The 16,829-nt window shown below is 36.5% G+C and overlaps 1 protein-coding gene and 1 long non-coding RNA gene across 9 annotated transcripts in view; one reads left to right on the top strand and one right to left on the bottom strand.

Moving 5' to 3' along the window:
* The window catches only part of DNM3 (dynamin 3), a 585,110-nt gene that overhangs the window by 319,741 nt on the left and 248,540 nt on the right, over positions 1-16,829 (top strand). The gene's annotated exons all lie outside the window — the stretch shown is intronic.
* Positions 9,041-15,055, bottom strand: LOC113933361. Its single transcript, XR_003523331.1, has 4 exons — positions 14,882-15,055; positions 12,628-12,721; positions 10,976-11,092; positions 9,041-9,420 (listed from the first exon to the last, which is right to left on the bottom strand). It is a non-coding gene; the product is annotated as an uncharacterized LOC113933361 (long non-coding RNA).

The raw sequence follows: 16,829 nt of genomic DNA, 5'->3' as shown, positions 1-16,829 counted from the left end.
AAATTTTAATAGCTCTGGTCTGACCCGAGCAGTTTTGGGTGCTTATAACACAGTATACAAACATTAAATAAGAGTACTTCATGATCGCAAAGCTATTTACAGGTGAGATTATTTCAATTTTATTTGGCTCTAAAGGACACGTATTTCGGAGTTAAAAGTTCTTCCAATCCTGGCTTGATATTTTTTTGAAAGCACTACCAGGTGCATTTGTCAGTTACTGGAGTTAAAAGTTTCATGTTTTACATAGTTCTGTTTCCCAAGTGCTTTGTGCATAATAGTGTGTTAATCAGATGATCAGTGGATGACCACTAAGTTTTCTTTAGTAAGAGAAATAAAATCTTATAGAAATGTGCAAAGAAGAAGCTTTTTAAAAATCTTTAAGTCATATATTTCACTGACTTCAGTCAAATGTAGAATTGGTTGTTGTTGTTGAGAGTCTGAGGATTAGCAATGGTTTCTTTCCTGTGCTGGCTGCTCAGAAATCCCCGACAATGTGTGGGAAGCTCCAGTGTTTAAACACCACAGCTTCAGGGGCTCTGAGATGCCTGCCTAGACAGAAAATCAGTAGAGTACCTTCTTTTGTGTTCATTTGCCTTAAGAGATCTTCTTTTAGATATAGTTGTTTCCAAGGATTCAGAGGATCATTTATGTATATTTAAATACATACTAGTTTGGAGGCCTTTATTAGTTATTCTAGGGAAAGCAAAATATTTTGTTGAGGATTCATAATAATAATAGCTAGTGTTTTATATAGATTAACTCATTCAATCCACATTAGAACCCTAAGGATAGGTGCTATTATGATCCCCATTTTTCAGAGAAGTAAACTAAACAAACAAAAAACCCCAACTTTTTGAAAAGTCATTTCTACAGGACTCAGGTTCCCTTATTGCAGACTACTTGGTGTTTGTGAGGATAATTAACTTCCCAAGGTCAAATAGCTAGTTGGTAGCAAAGCAGAAATTCAAACTCAGGCTATCTGGCTCCAGAGTTTATGTCTTCAACCACAAATGTAGGCAAGAATCCCAGAGATGCTAGATTTGTCCAAGTCAGCTTCATCCCACAGAGGATTTATTAAGACAAGTTCCAGGCATTTTGGCATTGATCTTTTTCTGGATGTTAGTATCAGGGGCTCTGAAGACAATAGGATTAGCTGCTGCTGTTGGAATATGGCTTTGGGGTTCTCTTATCAGGCTGTGTGGGCACTGAAAGAAGGCCACTGGAAGGCACATGGTGCCCCCTATAGGGAAGGAAGAAGCTTTGAGAGCTTGGTAAGCTTATGATCACTGGTCATCCCTTCCTCTCCTCTATAAAATCAGGATAACTTTTTACAAAACCTCTGCTGCTAAAGCACCCTCATGAGCACTTGATTACAATAAACAGAAAATAAATGTGTGCAGTTATAATATTAACTGAGTGTCAGAGACCATTTTATTAAAGTATATGTGTAGAGGGTGTTTGGGCATGGGGTGGGGTGTATAGGAATGACCCTTGAAATACAATGGAGTGATTTAGAAGTTTAGGAGAGGGTTGTTTGCTTAGTTTAGACCATTTCAAGAAAAAAAAATGACAAAGTTGTTGCTTTGTGGAACTAACAAAGAGACTAATAATACAATATCAGATATTAAGTGCTCTGAAGAAAATAAAATAGGGTAGTGAGCTAGAAAGTGATGGAGGAAGAACCTTTTGATTGGGTGTTTGGGAGGAGGTAACATTGGAACAGAGGCTAGAATGATGAGCTGTGTAGAAGATTTTGTTGACTAACATTCCAGGTAGAGGGAACCATAAGTATAACCTCCCCTCCCAGGGTGGGAGCCAGCAGGAATCCTGTGGCCAAAATGTAAGAGCATGGGGGAGAGAGGTAGGAAATAAAATCAGAGGTACTAGTGGATGGGGCCTTATCGAGGCTCCGGCCAATAATTTGGATTTTATTTCAAGGGTAATTGAAAACCATTGGCTTATTCCAACAGGATGTGACATGATTGGATTAATGTTTTAGAAAGATCACTCCAGCTGCTGGGTCGGGCGTGATGTGTGGGAGGGAATGGGTGTGTGGAAGGAGGGGAGTGGCAAGAATAGAAGAAGGGGGACCAGCTGGGAGACTGTAGCAGTGGTCCAGATAAGAGAAGATGGTGGCTTATTCTGGGTGGCTTGAGAGGACTCTTCAGTTCAGGGTAGCAAATTGATGGGCCACATATAGCCACACTGCAGCCATTAGCTACTGTTACTCATTAGAACTCTGCTCAAGAAACAAGATAGGAAGTTTTCAAAATATTAATGCCTGACTCCCAAATGACCCCTATCTTTAAATTGTTACTGGGGCAGAGCCTTTTTCCACTGGAGCCACCTCATCATTCCTTGGCCACCACCACTGTCATCCTCTATTCTGCTCTGTTTCTCTTGTCCGAGAGTTTGCTACCACTGCAGACCACCTTTGAACTTGCTGTCCAGGTGAAAGGGAGGGTACAGTACTGTTCCTTGCTTTCTGCTAGTATTCAACAAATAGTTATTAGTGTTGGCTGGGAGCAGAGACCAGAAGGGAGGATACACGGAAAGGAGGTCAAGAAGAAACATCAGACGGTAGGGCTTAGAAGTACTGATGAGTCTCTGGCCTCTTGAATTTGTACCCTAAACTCCCATCTTTTAGCAGCAATGTTTTAAATGATACTGAGATTCCATAAAGGTCTTACTGCTATAGTTCAAGTACATGTGGCCTGAACATGCTTCTGTGGGTAACCTCAAAACCCCCCAATTTAGAATATTCCTTTGTGAAAATAAGCCTGAATTCTAATTCAACTTTTGGAGACAATTTATTGTTAAATTAAGTGCTTGTTCTTTGTTCCCAGTGTATCTCTCTAATACATGCACCAGCATGTACTTGGAAATCCTTTTATGGGATAATTTATCTTTCTTAGTCAAGCAAATGTGACACAGTAAATATCATTAAGTTAGTAATATTTTCATTCATTTATTCAATGACAAATTTATATTCAAATTTTCATAGAGGATTATCATCTTTTTCTGTGTTCTGCCATCTTCCTGCTTTCTTGTGTAATTAGGTTGGTATGTTTTCATTATATCTAATTGGCTGTTGAATAAATAGCATATTATATCATATGAATAGATATGATTTTTTGGAACTTATTAAGTCTGTAATAAATATAAATGACTTATGACATATATTTGAGATTGAAGAACAATGGCTTGAACTGTTTTCCAGGATTACATTAATTGAACAAAAACCCTATAGACCATACGCTTGGTACAGTGAAAATGGTGAGGTGTGGAGGATGTGGATTTGCTATGACTAATGCCAGTGTTGAAACAAGTCAGTCTTCTCTGGGCCTCACTTCTTTTCTTTTCACTTGTTGAATGGGGACCTTTGCTGACCAAATCACCTCAAAGAGATATTCTAGGACTCTAAGAAATCTTATATAAATAAGTGCTTTTATAAACTTTTAGGTGTCACATTTATATATTCATGGTTGCCATTGCAAGTAAAAACTGTGCCCTCCCATTGTAAAGCCATTCTTTGACTTGCATGTCTTCTAATTTCCAGTTTTTTGTCATTTCATATTGTGAGAGCGGATGTATGGTACCTGGTGGTTTTTGTCTTGTTTTGTTTTTTAAGCAGGGAATGGTAAGGTTCAGATTCTAAGAGGGAACTCAGAGCCCATTACTTCAGTGAGACTTGCCATGCTGCCTCCCCTCCACCTCTGGGTTCTCTTACACCTCAGCCAAGAATTGGAGGTGATAATACAAAAACACGTGATTTCCTAACAAAGCTGGCAGAGGCAATAGCATGATAACACTGTGTAATAATTTAAAACTAGAGTTGGCATGACTATAATGGGAAGTCCCCAGCATTTTTCTTGCTTTCTCCCTATTCTGAACAGATCTATCTAGCCCACCCTTGAATTTTAGATGGATTCATGAACACCCTCGAGCATCTGTGGACTGCACTTTTTGAACCATTACTCTAAATTACAATAATGTTATCTGTAATGTTACTGATAGATGAGCTTAATAGAGAGGTTTCCCCCTGTGTCCCAGACCGTGTTTTTTTCTACATGTTATCTTCAAAGAGTCTTTATAATACAATGTGGTTATAGTAGACATAATTAATCTATTTACCTGACTGTATGTTATTCTCCAACATTACTTTAAGACTGGGGCTTTCTGTAACACAAAAAGAAATACACTGTCTTCTTGCAGGGTTAGACAGTTTATAACTAACCACCAAGGGGATTTGCCCAAACGTGGCTGACCTTCTAGATCATGCTCTAGTACCCCAGACTAGGAAATTCCCTATACAAGTGGCCCTGAGCTCTTTTCTAGGGGTTTGAAAGGCCTTTTCCTAGTTTCATCCTTCCCAGGGCATTCTGCCAGTGTGTGTACCCCAAGTCAAGGAGGATCTGCTTATGCAGGTGAAGGCAGAGTTTGGACATGCAGGCTTGTGTGTCCACATATATTCCCTTGTATTTGGGATGGTTGATCTTATAGATCCTTTGATTTCTATCAAAATAATAACATAAGGATATTTTTGGTACTTTACTAAGGATTTGGGCAAGCACTACAACAATTCAAACAACCTCATTTAGAATATTACATACCCCTCTGCACAGTTGTTTTATCCAGAGGACACCCTACTTGGTTGGGTGTGGCAGTGCTGCTCTAGCCTTGTGCTGGCCCAGCCCAAGCACAGTACCTTAGTTGCTCTCTTTCTCTTTCCCCTCCTATTTCTTCTCTCAATGCTGTTAATCTGGATTGCCCCAAACTCAAGGTGCTTCTCACTCTATTGTATACATCCAGTCAGCTCTTCTCAGCATCTAGTCCAGCCTTTGCTCCAGCCTCAGTTTTGCATATTCGGACTAGTCAAAATGCTAAACCAAACCAAATGGACTTCCGGTTAGCAAGATGCTCCCTAGTTTGACAGTAATTGTGGTTGTAAATAGTATTCCACTAGTCATTCTACCTGTTTAAAGTCATGAAGGCCAGCTTTCTATCTGAACGATAATCTTGATGATGATCATTATCATCCTAAAAGTTAACATTTATTGAGTATTTATAGTTTCCCAGGCACTGAGCTAAGTATTTTATTTACATTTCCCATTTTAGAGATGAAGACTGAGACTCAAAGAGAATAATTTAGCCAGCTGCTCAGTGTTGGTGCTGTGCTCTTAACTGCCTGAACGTTTCCCAACAAATATTTTCTGAACACCTGTTATGTAGTACACACTATCCTAGTCACTAAGGATAAAATGGTTACCAAGGAATTCATGGTACCTGCCCTCATGAAGGATATTTACCAATAAAGAAAACATACAAACAAGCAGGAAAACCTATCAGATGCAGATTACAAGCTATGAAGAAAATAAATCCAGTGATGTATTTAACTTAAAGAGCATCTGGGGTGGGGATCATAGCATGAGGGGGACATTGAATTGGGTGGTCAGAGGTTTGTGTTAATGTCTTGAGGCAAGATTGAGCCTGATGAATTGAAGAAACTGAATTAAGGCCACAGAGAACAAAGAGAGGAAAAAACTATATAAAGATTAAGGATTTTGACCTTAAGCCTTGGAAGTTTTTAAGCTGGAAACTCACATAATAAGATCTGAATTTTTTACAGATCCTTTTGCTTGCCTTGTAAAGAATGGATTGAAGGAGGACAGAACTGAGAGGGGGAGTTGTTAGGGAGGTAAGGCTATGGGTTATGGGCTATGTAAGAGATAATAATAGCTTGGGCTGGGTGGATTGGTTGATGGAAATAGATAGAAGTGGATGGATTTAAGAGATTATTTCAGGTGGTGAAAACTGACAACTCATCACACGTGATATGTATTGGTTGAGTGTTCCTGCTAAATTGTAAGCTTCTTGAGACCAGGAGCCATTGACTTATTCATTGTTCTACCATCAGCGAACATGGCACTGGCAGGTGACAGTAAATATTGGTTGAGTGAAGATATGATTGAGCAAATAAATACACAAATGCAACCTAGTAATTTGTTATGTCCTGTTACGTCGGGTACCTAAACCAAATTATTTCATTACAGGGTAAACTTACAATTTAAGGTAGATTGTCTTAAAATTTTCTTAATTTTCATCATTGAAGGTTAATGTTTTTTTTTCTCCCCTGACTCTATAGCTTCCTGCACTGAAGATCATTTAAGCAGAAAGTAAATTTCCCAATGTTATTTTAACACATTGTAAATATATTTTGTACAAATCTTAGGATTTAGAAAAGGGCCAGGTGTAGAATTAAAATAGAAACTATCATTTCAAGAAGGACTTGGGGCTTATATAGTTTTATATTAATACTTTAAATCAGATCTGGAAGAAAAGGATGGCTTTTATTTAAAATACGTATAAAATATGAATTTTAGAAAATAGGATATTCTGATAAAGGGAGAAAAAAGCCTTATTTTTCTTAATATCAATGAGAAATGTGTGAATGATAGTTAAAATCTCTGAAGGGGATTGCTAGTTTATGTATAATGGTAGCATACAGCCAATATTTATTCTATTTATATCATCCAACATGAAGATCAAAATCATTATGGAATACTCATAGGAAAGAAGCATAATTTAACAGAAATGCTCCCAGTGAAAATGTACTAACCTTATAATATTGAAGAAAATCCAAAATCCGCATTGAAAGAAGGACATTCTTTGGACTCTTAAAAAATTACAGGCCTCATTTTTGTGGGTTGAAGTATTTGGATAGCTTGATAAGGAGATTATATAATTCCCTTATAGGGATATTTACTTAAGTATTGTTTTTATTATGTAGCTGTAACAGAAGACAAATGTAACGTAGGTAATAGAAAACAAAATGGCAGCTATCTCCCTGAAGGGCCAAAACTGTGAGACCAAGAAGTCCTAGAAATCTTCAGCTCTTTCCAGTTTCACTTATACTTTCAAGAGTCTGCCTGTTTCCTGCTAGGTCCCCACGTTCCCTGTGATGAGTTTAGGATTGACCCTGTGAACACTATTTACACTCCTTGTGGAGTTGTTTTAGTCAGCCAAAACTTAGAAATTTTTTTGCCAAAGAGGTCCTAATAAATATTGAACTTTAAAACATTTATGTTACTTAAAATTCTTCATGATTGTAGTTGTGTTTTTTCACATATATATCTTAGGTTATGCTTTTTAATGTAGGATTATTTCATACAAACATTTCTACATTGTAGTGTTATCCAAAGCTTATAACTTTGACAAATATATACAACAACCTATAATGGCAAATACTATTTCAAATTTATGAAAAATACTCAATAGGCCCAAACCCACTCTTCTAAATGTATTTTTTTGTCCCACTCAAAAGTTTATTCTGGAAAAATAATATTATTTACCAGAAGAGTAAAATTTTAAAATGTGCTTCATTTAATGAATTTAAATATATATAATATTCTTTCAGGCATTTTTTGAGAGCTAAGTGAAAAAATGTAAAACCAAAATGTTAATTTCAAATTTTATGGGAATATTATTTGAAATGTTATCCTGGAGTGGCTCACTTAAGGATGACTGTGCTGGCCTCCTAGCTTTCCCTTTAGAGTTTGCTGGAATAGAATAGTCTTCTTTATGTTCTGACCTGCTACTGGTCATTCGGAGAGGTCTCAAGCACTGTCCTGGGACTGCCTTGCAGGTTCCAGTAGAATGATCCAGATGTGGACTCCTGTTGGCATTTGCTGCGGGTTATATAAAACATTTAAAATTGGGTGGTTATATGTAAATATTTTGTGAGACATTTTTATATCATCTTCCTGTTTATATTTTACGTTTTGTGAACTATTGTTTAGTACTTTATTTGCTAGTCATGGGACTTTCATTTAAGGTGAAAACCTTCATTGCTCAATGTGTTTTGCAGAAGTATATTTTTGCAGAGGACGTATTTCCTAAGGCCAGATTGTTAAATGCAAGAATTTAGCCTTAATTATATTTTTACTTTGTGGTTTTGCCCAATCACTTTTTTTCTTTTTTTAAAGAAACTATAGTGTCAGGTCTAGTAAAATAGCACAAAATCCTGGAAATTTTTAACCTTGTAGGATTTTTAGCTTTAAGACTAAATCTTTCATTTTAAAAATGAAATATCTGAATAAAAAGTTTTTTTAGTCCAAACTATATATTTGAAATATTTAATTAAGTTTTGAAGAAACCAGAAAATTTTATGTAATCTTGTGCTACGTTTTTGAACTTTCCATCACAATCTCAGAAAAATGAAATTAATTTTAAAGACTGACGTTAAAACATTTTAGTGAACTGAGTCAAAGTTGACAATTTTCTAATTTTATCTGTCTCCCACCTTTTTTACCCATCAGTGTTTGAGACATTCATATACACAAGCCACCCCTGATCATTTCACCCCAGTTCACAGTGTATAAACTGAAATTTTGACATTTCCTCAAGAGAGATGGCAAAATATACATTGCATTACCATTGATCCCTTTCCTTGCTGTTCTTGAAAATAATCAAATTGCCTGAACATCTCAAAAGTTTCAAAGTTTACAGTGAATGGGAGCATGTTTTCCAAGTGAATGCATTGGCCTGGAAACTACACCTTCAGAACTGTAGTGAAATCTCCTTCTTAATTAAACAATAACAAAGTAATATATCTTTGTGTATCATGACACTTGGGAATATCGGAGCTTCTATTTCAATTTTCTGTGTATCAGCAGAGGAGAAGCAACTGTTCTAATACATATGAACATTATGTTCAAAATACTCTTTTCACTATGTTTTGCCCTCACCCAAACTGGTAGAGTTAACTCAAAATACATGATTCCCTTGAGAGAACATTATCTCTTCCCTCGTTTTCTTTCCTCCCTCTCTCTCTTAAAAAAATAATGACCTAGAAAACTAAACTTAGTTTTTGTAGTAGAATTATTAGAATCACTTATTCTCTGCCAAGCATCCGACAGAAGTTATATTGTTTTGTCATATTGATTACGGGGTGCTGCAAAGCTGTGTACGATAAATGTCATGGGTAGGAATTTACTGACAACAATTAGGAACAGAGAACTATAGAAAGCACAGGAACATTTTCAGAAATGGGTTTTATTGTATTTCATCGGCACCACTCACTTTACTTTTTGGTGGGTTTCAGTATTTGAATCAAAATATAATATAATAAAATCATACATACGAATTCAGTATTAAACCAACAGATCCAGCCCCCAGGCCCCCGCGCCCCTCATTTTGGTCGTAGCTCTTGGTGTAGATGCTATGGTGTGAGGGCTGCTCTCTTTCAGTGGCTGGTTGTCCCTCAGGCTGGGTTGTCATGTGACTGCCTGTCTGTGCCTGCTGTACAGGTGAGCGGATGTTCTGCACAGCAAGTGTAGACAGGCAGTCACGTGACAACGCCGTCCAGCCAGGCCCTTGCTTCCTTCGGGTCTCCTTTGCTCATGGGCAGACACAATCAGTCTGTTTTCCAGATTTGGTGGTTTTGGAGGGTGGGGGGGGCGGGTAGGGAGAAAAACACACAATAGAATTAAACATTAAAACATTATGGAACTAAAACAAGTGAGACTTTTGACTTTATTCAGAAAGTACACTTTTACATTTTTTCCAGACACGCTAACACAGATAATGGACGTAACAGAACACTCACATCGAAATTTCAAGGAAAAAAACAAAACAAAACAAACAAAACAAAAAGATTAAACACAAGGTTTATTCTTAAATCCAATTCGTATTATTATTATTACTGGCCCACATGCAGTCAGAGTTCAGAGTCATTGAGCCAGATGTTTTTCCTCTTCACAAAAACTCTGCATATTTTCATACTGAAGTTAAAGATAAAGACTATGTTTATACATGTTTCTTGCAGTCGATAAGTACCACAGCCTTGCCCATGAAAAAGAAACTTGTCATTTACATGGAAACGGCAGCCATTTTCAAAATAATTAACAAGCCTAATATATTTGGCAATTCAACCAGCCAACTTTGGTATCCAATGCTTTGATAGTGGGATTTGACAAGGGGATGCCTTTTTTGCCAATACTTCATAAAGCAGAGGGGAACTTATTTAAATTTCTCATAGTCTTTTTAAGGCAAAGATTTTAAGTATGGATGTGAAAACCAAATAAGAAACAGTTGTGAGCTTATGTGCTCCTCCTCTTAATTAACTACAGCGCTGGGCCATGAACCAGAAGGGTATAAACTAAAAAGTCGTTACCCACAGTGATGCTCAGAATGTGTTTTGGACATTGGTGGTACAGTACAGTTACAGAATAGGACCTTAAACGTAGGAAAGGAAACTTTATTTCATATCCAAAAAAGTAAAACCAGACCCCTTAGAAAATTTTCTTATAATGTATACAAGAAAGAGTTAATGGTGTTAAATACACAGGTAGAAAATGTAATTCTGGTTGCTCAAGGATAATCCTACTGACTATTTTAATATAAATGATCATTCACATCCATAGAGGTATTTAATAAATCCCCCTGCCCTTTAAAAAACAAAACATTTAGATAGAATTCCAGTAAATGAGATTTCTTCAAAAACAAAACAAAATCTTATTGTTCAAGGAGTGTGTAGTTTGGGACTTTTTCCAGAGAATTTTAAAGAAAACACATAGTTTGTTATTTCCCTTTAATTATAAAATTCTGAGAAAATAGCAAATAGAAACTTTATGGAGAGGAAAATATTTTTAGAGACTGAAAAAATTATAGTTTTCTACACATCTGAACTTTTATGCATTGATTAGATATGGTACAGTTTTAACAAAGAGTTGATAAGAGCAATTTTCCATTTATTTATTTGATTTCAAGAAAATAAATGTCTGATTCTGTTTCTGGTCAACATTCTGAGTAGAGAACTTTCTTTTTTTCTGACAGAATCAAAAACGTCAGTAAACTTGGCTGCTACTTAGATAATCACAAGGTCAGATTATGCAAAAACAAATACCTTATGAAACTATTTTGTTATTGTTGCTGCATTCAGTGTAACAGAAAATATTTAGAGTGATTCACTTACAAAGAATATATTGGTGGAAATTAAAAATTACTGTAATTCTGTATAGCTTTCCCTCTCTCTCCCATAAATAATTTGATCCAGTTAACTCTGCTCAATTAAAGGAATGATGCATGCAACCTGAAAAAATAGAAAGAAATATTTATGAGTTTAATCTGTTATATTTTAATACAGAACAGTTCTACTAAACCAAGATAATCCAAAAATATTTGAGCCTGAAAAACCATAACTTTTTTTCAGGGGGAAAAAAATCTTGCTGAAAAATGACTATTCATAAGACTTTTGGAAAATTTATGTTTCTAATAGCTTTTTAAACTACAATTATAGTAAGTATGTGGCATATGCACACTTCATAGTTATGTTGAACCTGCCCTTAATCTTGTTAAAAAGACAGAAGGCTGAAAAATACATTTAAGACTTTTTTTCCATCTCCCAATGAATGGATATTCCCAATTCATTACCACTTAAAATACTAGCTAAAATATAAAGGAGCTATTTACATTATTATCATACCATGTAATTTTTAATATGGTTATTACACCTTATTTTCCTTTGTCTTTTATTTATTATCTTAAGGAAAAAAATGTAATGAAAGAATTATCTTCTGAATCCTTTAGAGCAAAATTAAGCCAAAGCAACTTCAGAAACTGGCTGTCACGATAGGTCAGGAAATTCAAAATGAAGATTTAATTATTTTCCTTAATTTACTTCATTATTTCTATTTATTAAACCTGATAAAGGTTTTAATAGACTTTCAAAACCTGGGTAAATATTTCTATTTACATAGTTTGCAGCACGCTAAGGTGAAAAGATAGAAGAAACCAAGTAAGAAAGTTTCTGTCTTCACTAAAGACAATTTCCTGTCTCCTTTCAGGTGAAAGCCTGACCTTCTAGTTATTTTAAGCTGGGATTTCTGAATGATGGTCGCTTAGTTATTATTTGGACATTATTGTGTTGGGTGGGATATTCTCCTTAGAAAAGAGGAAAATGGGTTGTTTTTAAAGAGCAGATCTCTTGTAGAGTAATTGAAAGCTTTGGCTTCTCTTTAGTAAGGATGGACGCTGGTGGATGAGTGAACTTTTTCACATTATCAAGTTGTATTTTCCTTTTATTTCCTTTAAAAAAAAAAAGGAAAAATTCTTTCATTAGAAGTTTTATGCCTAACCTTTTTCCCACGGCATGAAAGACTTGGGTGGTCTGTAAGGCGAGAGGTGGGGGTAGACAGTATATTTTGGTCTTTTAAAAACATAAACACCATTATCTGGGCCGAAAGACAGAAATGCGAAGCAGGAAGGACGTTAACCTATTGACTAATTGCAAGAAAGTGATCAGTTTGAAATTTTGTCTCATTGTAAATAAACTTTCTTTGATTTTGAGATCCGTGGCTTAAAAAAGGGAGTGAGGTTTGAAAACTGTTTTATATTGATCCTCTTCCAATTAAGAATTGATGGTGTTAAAGCTAAGGCCCTAAATTTCCTTTCTCTTGGATGCCAGAAAAAAGTTTTCCTTTTAACCCAGTACCTAGACTAACTTACCAGTCATCCACTCACTAAAACAAAAAATAACTAAAAGCTTCTATGAAATGCAGTTTGGACAGACCCTGCAAACATTTTTTCTCTTTCTGACAATGCACAATGTTTAATTTTAATACTTACCGTCATATCCAGGGGTAGTTTTAGTTGAAGATGTCACTGTTGGTTAGTTTCCTCTGGAATAGATCCCATGATCTCTAAAATATTTGTATATCTCCTTATAAAGTAATATCAAAATCAAGTTAAACATTGCTCTAATTACCCTGGAAAGAGATAAGGTTATTTTACGATATGTGTGTATACATGCTGGCATTATGTACCAGTGTATAAACGACCATCCTATCCTGCCTTCAGTCAGCAAGGGTTTATAAAGGGAGCTTTTACTTTTGATCCTTAATTTAGCTCATGGAATTTAAAAATAAGTACGATTCCTTTTCATTTGTTAAAAGCTTGCATCAAAAATGGGTTGTCGGGACTCCACTGAGCACTTGCAGGCACTCCTCGGCTATCCCTCTACAAATTAATTCTTAAGGTTCCTAGTCCTGTACTTAAGCCAAGGACATCATCGGTCCCCTCTATCTCCAGACTAAAAGTCATCCTGAGGGAGAAAATTGGTGGGCGAGCAGTGGTGGTTAGTTTCTTAGAATCAAAAAGACCATTAAATGTGAAGAAAGGCATTTAAATTAAATATACATGAAATGAAAGCAAGTTGTGAAATTCTGTCATTTATACAGAGTTAAAAAAAAATTTCAGAAAAACTTAAACATTGCCAAAGTCCCTTGTAGCTCTCTTTCTTCTTTAGTAAGTGCATCAATTAGTAAAAATATATTTCTTGAGAAAGTAAGCTTCCGTAATTACCTCATAGTTTTTTTCAGTTTCCTTGTGTAAAAGGAACTATATAGGTTTTAAATATCTCTTGTTCTATTAAAAATAATTAATATGCAAGCCTCCAAGTCACAATAGAAAAAACAAAGGATGGCTTTATTATATCATCTAAGTGGAAAAAATAACTAAATTTACCCTTGCTTTTGATATTTTAACTAAAAACTGAATAGAAGAGAGAACTTATATGTTCTTTATACCAGTTTGAGGATAATCCAAAGGGTAATTTAAAAAGTAAATTGTTTTCACGAAAGAAACCTGGGGAACCTTTTGTAATAAAATGTTTCGCAAAAGAGAACTTGTGACAATTTTTGCATTGTTGCAAAATGTACAATTTAGAAAAGGATTTGTTCAGGAACCACTGTAATTTTAAAGAATTTAAAGGAGGACAAAAGAGATCACATTCATTTTTTTCATAAAAGCTATAGAACAGATGTTTTCATTATATAGAATAGTTTGGGGGTAGATATAAATGGGGGTTGAGGGAATTAGGGTTGAGGCAGTAACATTTTTCCAGAACTTTCTTTAAGAGGCCCACCTTTAAAGTTCAGCATGGATCATATTGCAACCCAGACTTTCTCTATTATTCTCTCTATTGGGATTTCATTCAGCTTGAGGGTTTTCCTCCCTCCCACCTTCCCCCCGACCCCCCTTCACCTCCAGGACAGCTGGAAACTGACCAAAGAAAACTTTGCCTTCGTTTACAAATTCCTTTTTTATCAGTGGGTTTCTAGACAAAGTACCTTATCATTTTAAATGCTCGGAGAAATAGAAGCATTGTAAAATATAGGCATGAGGTCTCAGCTGACCAGCAATTATCAACCATTTTTGGATTTAAAAAAAAACACAAAACTGTAACACAGAGATATATATTGGGATATCTGAGGACAGAGGTTTCTTCTATTCTCCGACTTAATCAGCTGCTGACTCACTGAGTTCTGGGTTGGCGCTCTTTTCTGGGTCAGTCCCATCTGCATTGTCTGGTGGGCAAAAACTTGGCAGCCTCTTTTATTGTTAGATACTACTATTCCTGGTATTTATATTATGTACGTAAATTTTCAAAAAAGCACTGTTCGGATAGCATTTTAAAAATAGCAAATATTCTTTACTTTGAAGCAAAACGGATTCAATCCTGGGATGTTAAAAGTTCTACTACAGCCCTTACTCAAGTAAGTTTTTAGGTCCTTGGATTATTAATTTCAACAATTAAAAACTAGCCTCATTAAATTACCCTTAAGTGCTTAGAGTGTTTTCATGTTTTATTTGGAAGTGGGAAAAACTTTACACTTAAGAAAATACTTGACTTATAAATCTTCAGAAATCAAATAACATACAGTAAATCACTCTATATCACATATTGTTACTCTTTCAGAAGTAAACCATAGCTCTCCATCACACATATCCCTCTGTTTCTCTCGCACGTGAACGCAAATCATTGGTTCCCCACCTCAGCTCTCCTGGGCACAGACCAGGTGAGCAGTCAGGAAGGCCTTACCCACAGGTCTTATTTCGAGTAGTCCTTTCTCAGCAGTGTCCCCGAGGGCTTCTGGGTCCCTAGTGTGCAAAACCTGTGAAGAAAAACATTGGGTATGAGATTTGAAAAAGCAAACAAAAGTCTTCTCCTTGGAAACAGCCACTTTTGTCCCCAGCCGTCCATGGCGTTGCTCTCCCTTGCCCAGTCTAACCAATGTGCAGACTACTGTACAACGGCATTGTCCTGAACAGGTAGTCTGAACACTGGGGCGACGGAGCAGGATCTCCAGAAGCTTCCATCTATGTACTTAAAATCCTCTCCCGGTCTTTGGGAAAAGCCTTCCTTCCTGCACCAGGGGTTGCATTCGGCTTTCCCCCCTGAATTCTGCTGCACTGACTGAGACACACTCAAGGGCTGTGATTTCCAGTCTTGACGTGGCACATTTGCTGCAGACTGGGGAACTGGCAATGAATTTAGGACCAGGAAAAGGGGGAGGGCTGGGCTGGAGAGTCCATATATGGGATGATGTCACCCTGGGGAGGTTTGGGTATGCGCTGTGCCGCTGGAGAGACCGCTAGAATCGCCTGCTCTCAGACATGGGTCTGTGCATAAAATGGTACCAGATGTTTTAGTGTAATGTTAAGCAGTCATTTCATCTTCAGGCCAGATTTTTTTCCTCAACTGGGCAGGAAGTGGGCCTCAGTATGGAAAAGCTGTAAAAAAAAGAGTCGAGATGTACAGTTCTGCTGTGGCCAACTGAAAGTGAGTTAGTGTAGAAGTACAAATTTGCTGTCCGGTCCAGGCTAGAAAAGTAATTTGAAGATAGAGGGTAGATTAAAAAAAAAAAAGTAAACAGAAAGTTGAACACTGGAAGTCAGGGCTCATTTGCAAACTTTTTTGAGCTTTCCTGTGGTACTTTATTTTCTGGTATTTCACTCGTCAAAAAGGGCAGATAAGTTCATTTTTTTCTCTCTTTCTCTCTTTCCCTCCTCCTCATCTGTTGGATCTGTCAGCGGCTTGCAGGCTGCTCTAGACTTGAACAGTAATTATAGCAACTTCCTGAAAGTGAAGCCCCCATGAAAAGTCTGGAGAAATGTTCTTTGTCATGGCCTCTACATGAGTAATTAGTTCCACATGTGGCCTTCCTCGTTTCCCTCAGCGATTTTGGCTGGCTCTCTGAATGCTGTGCTATAGCTTGACCTAAAGAAACTTTAAAGTTTTCATTTCAAACCTCCACTACGAAATCACGACTTCAGGCTTCTAACAAATTGCCTCTGGTAGATCCATGCTCTTAGGGACAGCATTCTTTTTCACTGGTAATTCTTGATTCTGTGTGAATACTTTTGTTTTATTTTAATGGTATTCCACTGCTTAGTTTTTTATCTCCGATTAACTAAATCTGTTGAAATTTGCCAAGTACTGCTTGACCAAAGGTTATAAGATATCAACCCACTGGCATCTCCTTTTCTTTTCCTGTTGTTGCTGTTCTCAATTATATGTATACTGTTGATCTGAGTATACAGCCCTGCGACTGTCCCCCCATAGAATTCTGATTAAAGTTCAGGTTACCTCAAACAAGAGCTTGATTAATTGCCCTTCCAGAAATCAAAATGTGAGAAAATTCCTAGGTAGCTTCCAAATATAATTTGAGTAGCCAAACTATGAAACTTAGTAATCTTTAAAGAATTACAACTAAAGCAATTCATTTCTACTGGCCTTATGCAATACTTTTGAGAAGCAGAAAAATCTACCTCTTTTAATATATTGGGTTGGATATTTCAAAAAGTTTCAAGTGAGAGCCGCCTTGAAGCCTTCACTAATTGTGAAATGACTTCTCTTGAATTAACATATACCACTAATGGAATCTAAAGTTTTGACAAGCCCCGGTCACCTTGGGAGGAAGATTAAATAAGATAAAAATGAATTATCCAGGAGTTTAGGATGGAACAGAGAGATTAGCAATGGGTAC

The sequence above is a fragment of the Zalophus californianus genome, chromosome 10, assembly GCF_009762305.2.
Source record: "Zalophus californianus isolate mZalCal1 chromosome 10, mZalCal1.pri.v2, whole genome shotgun sequence".
Taxonomy (NCBI): domain Eukaryota; kingdom Metazoa; phylum Chordata; class Mammalia; order Carnivora; family Otariidae; genus Zalophus; species Zalophus californianus.
Note: the sequence above shows the minus strand (reverse complement) of the source record. Positions and strands in the feature narration are given on the sequence as shown.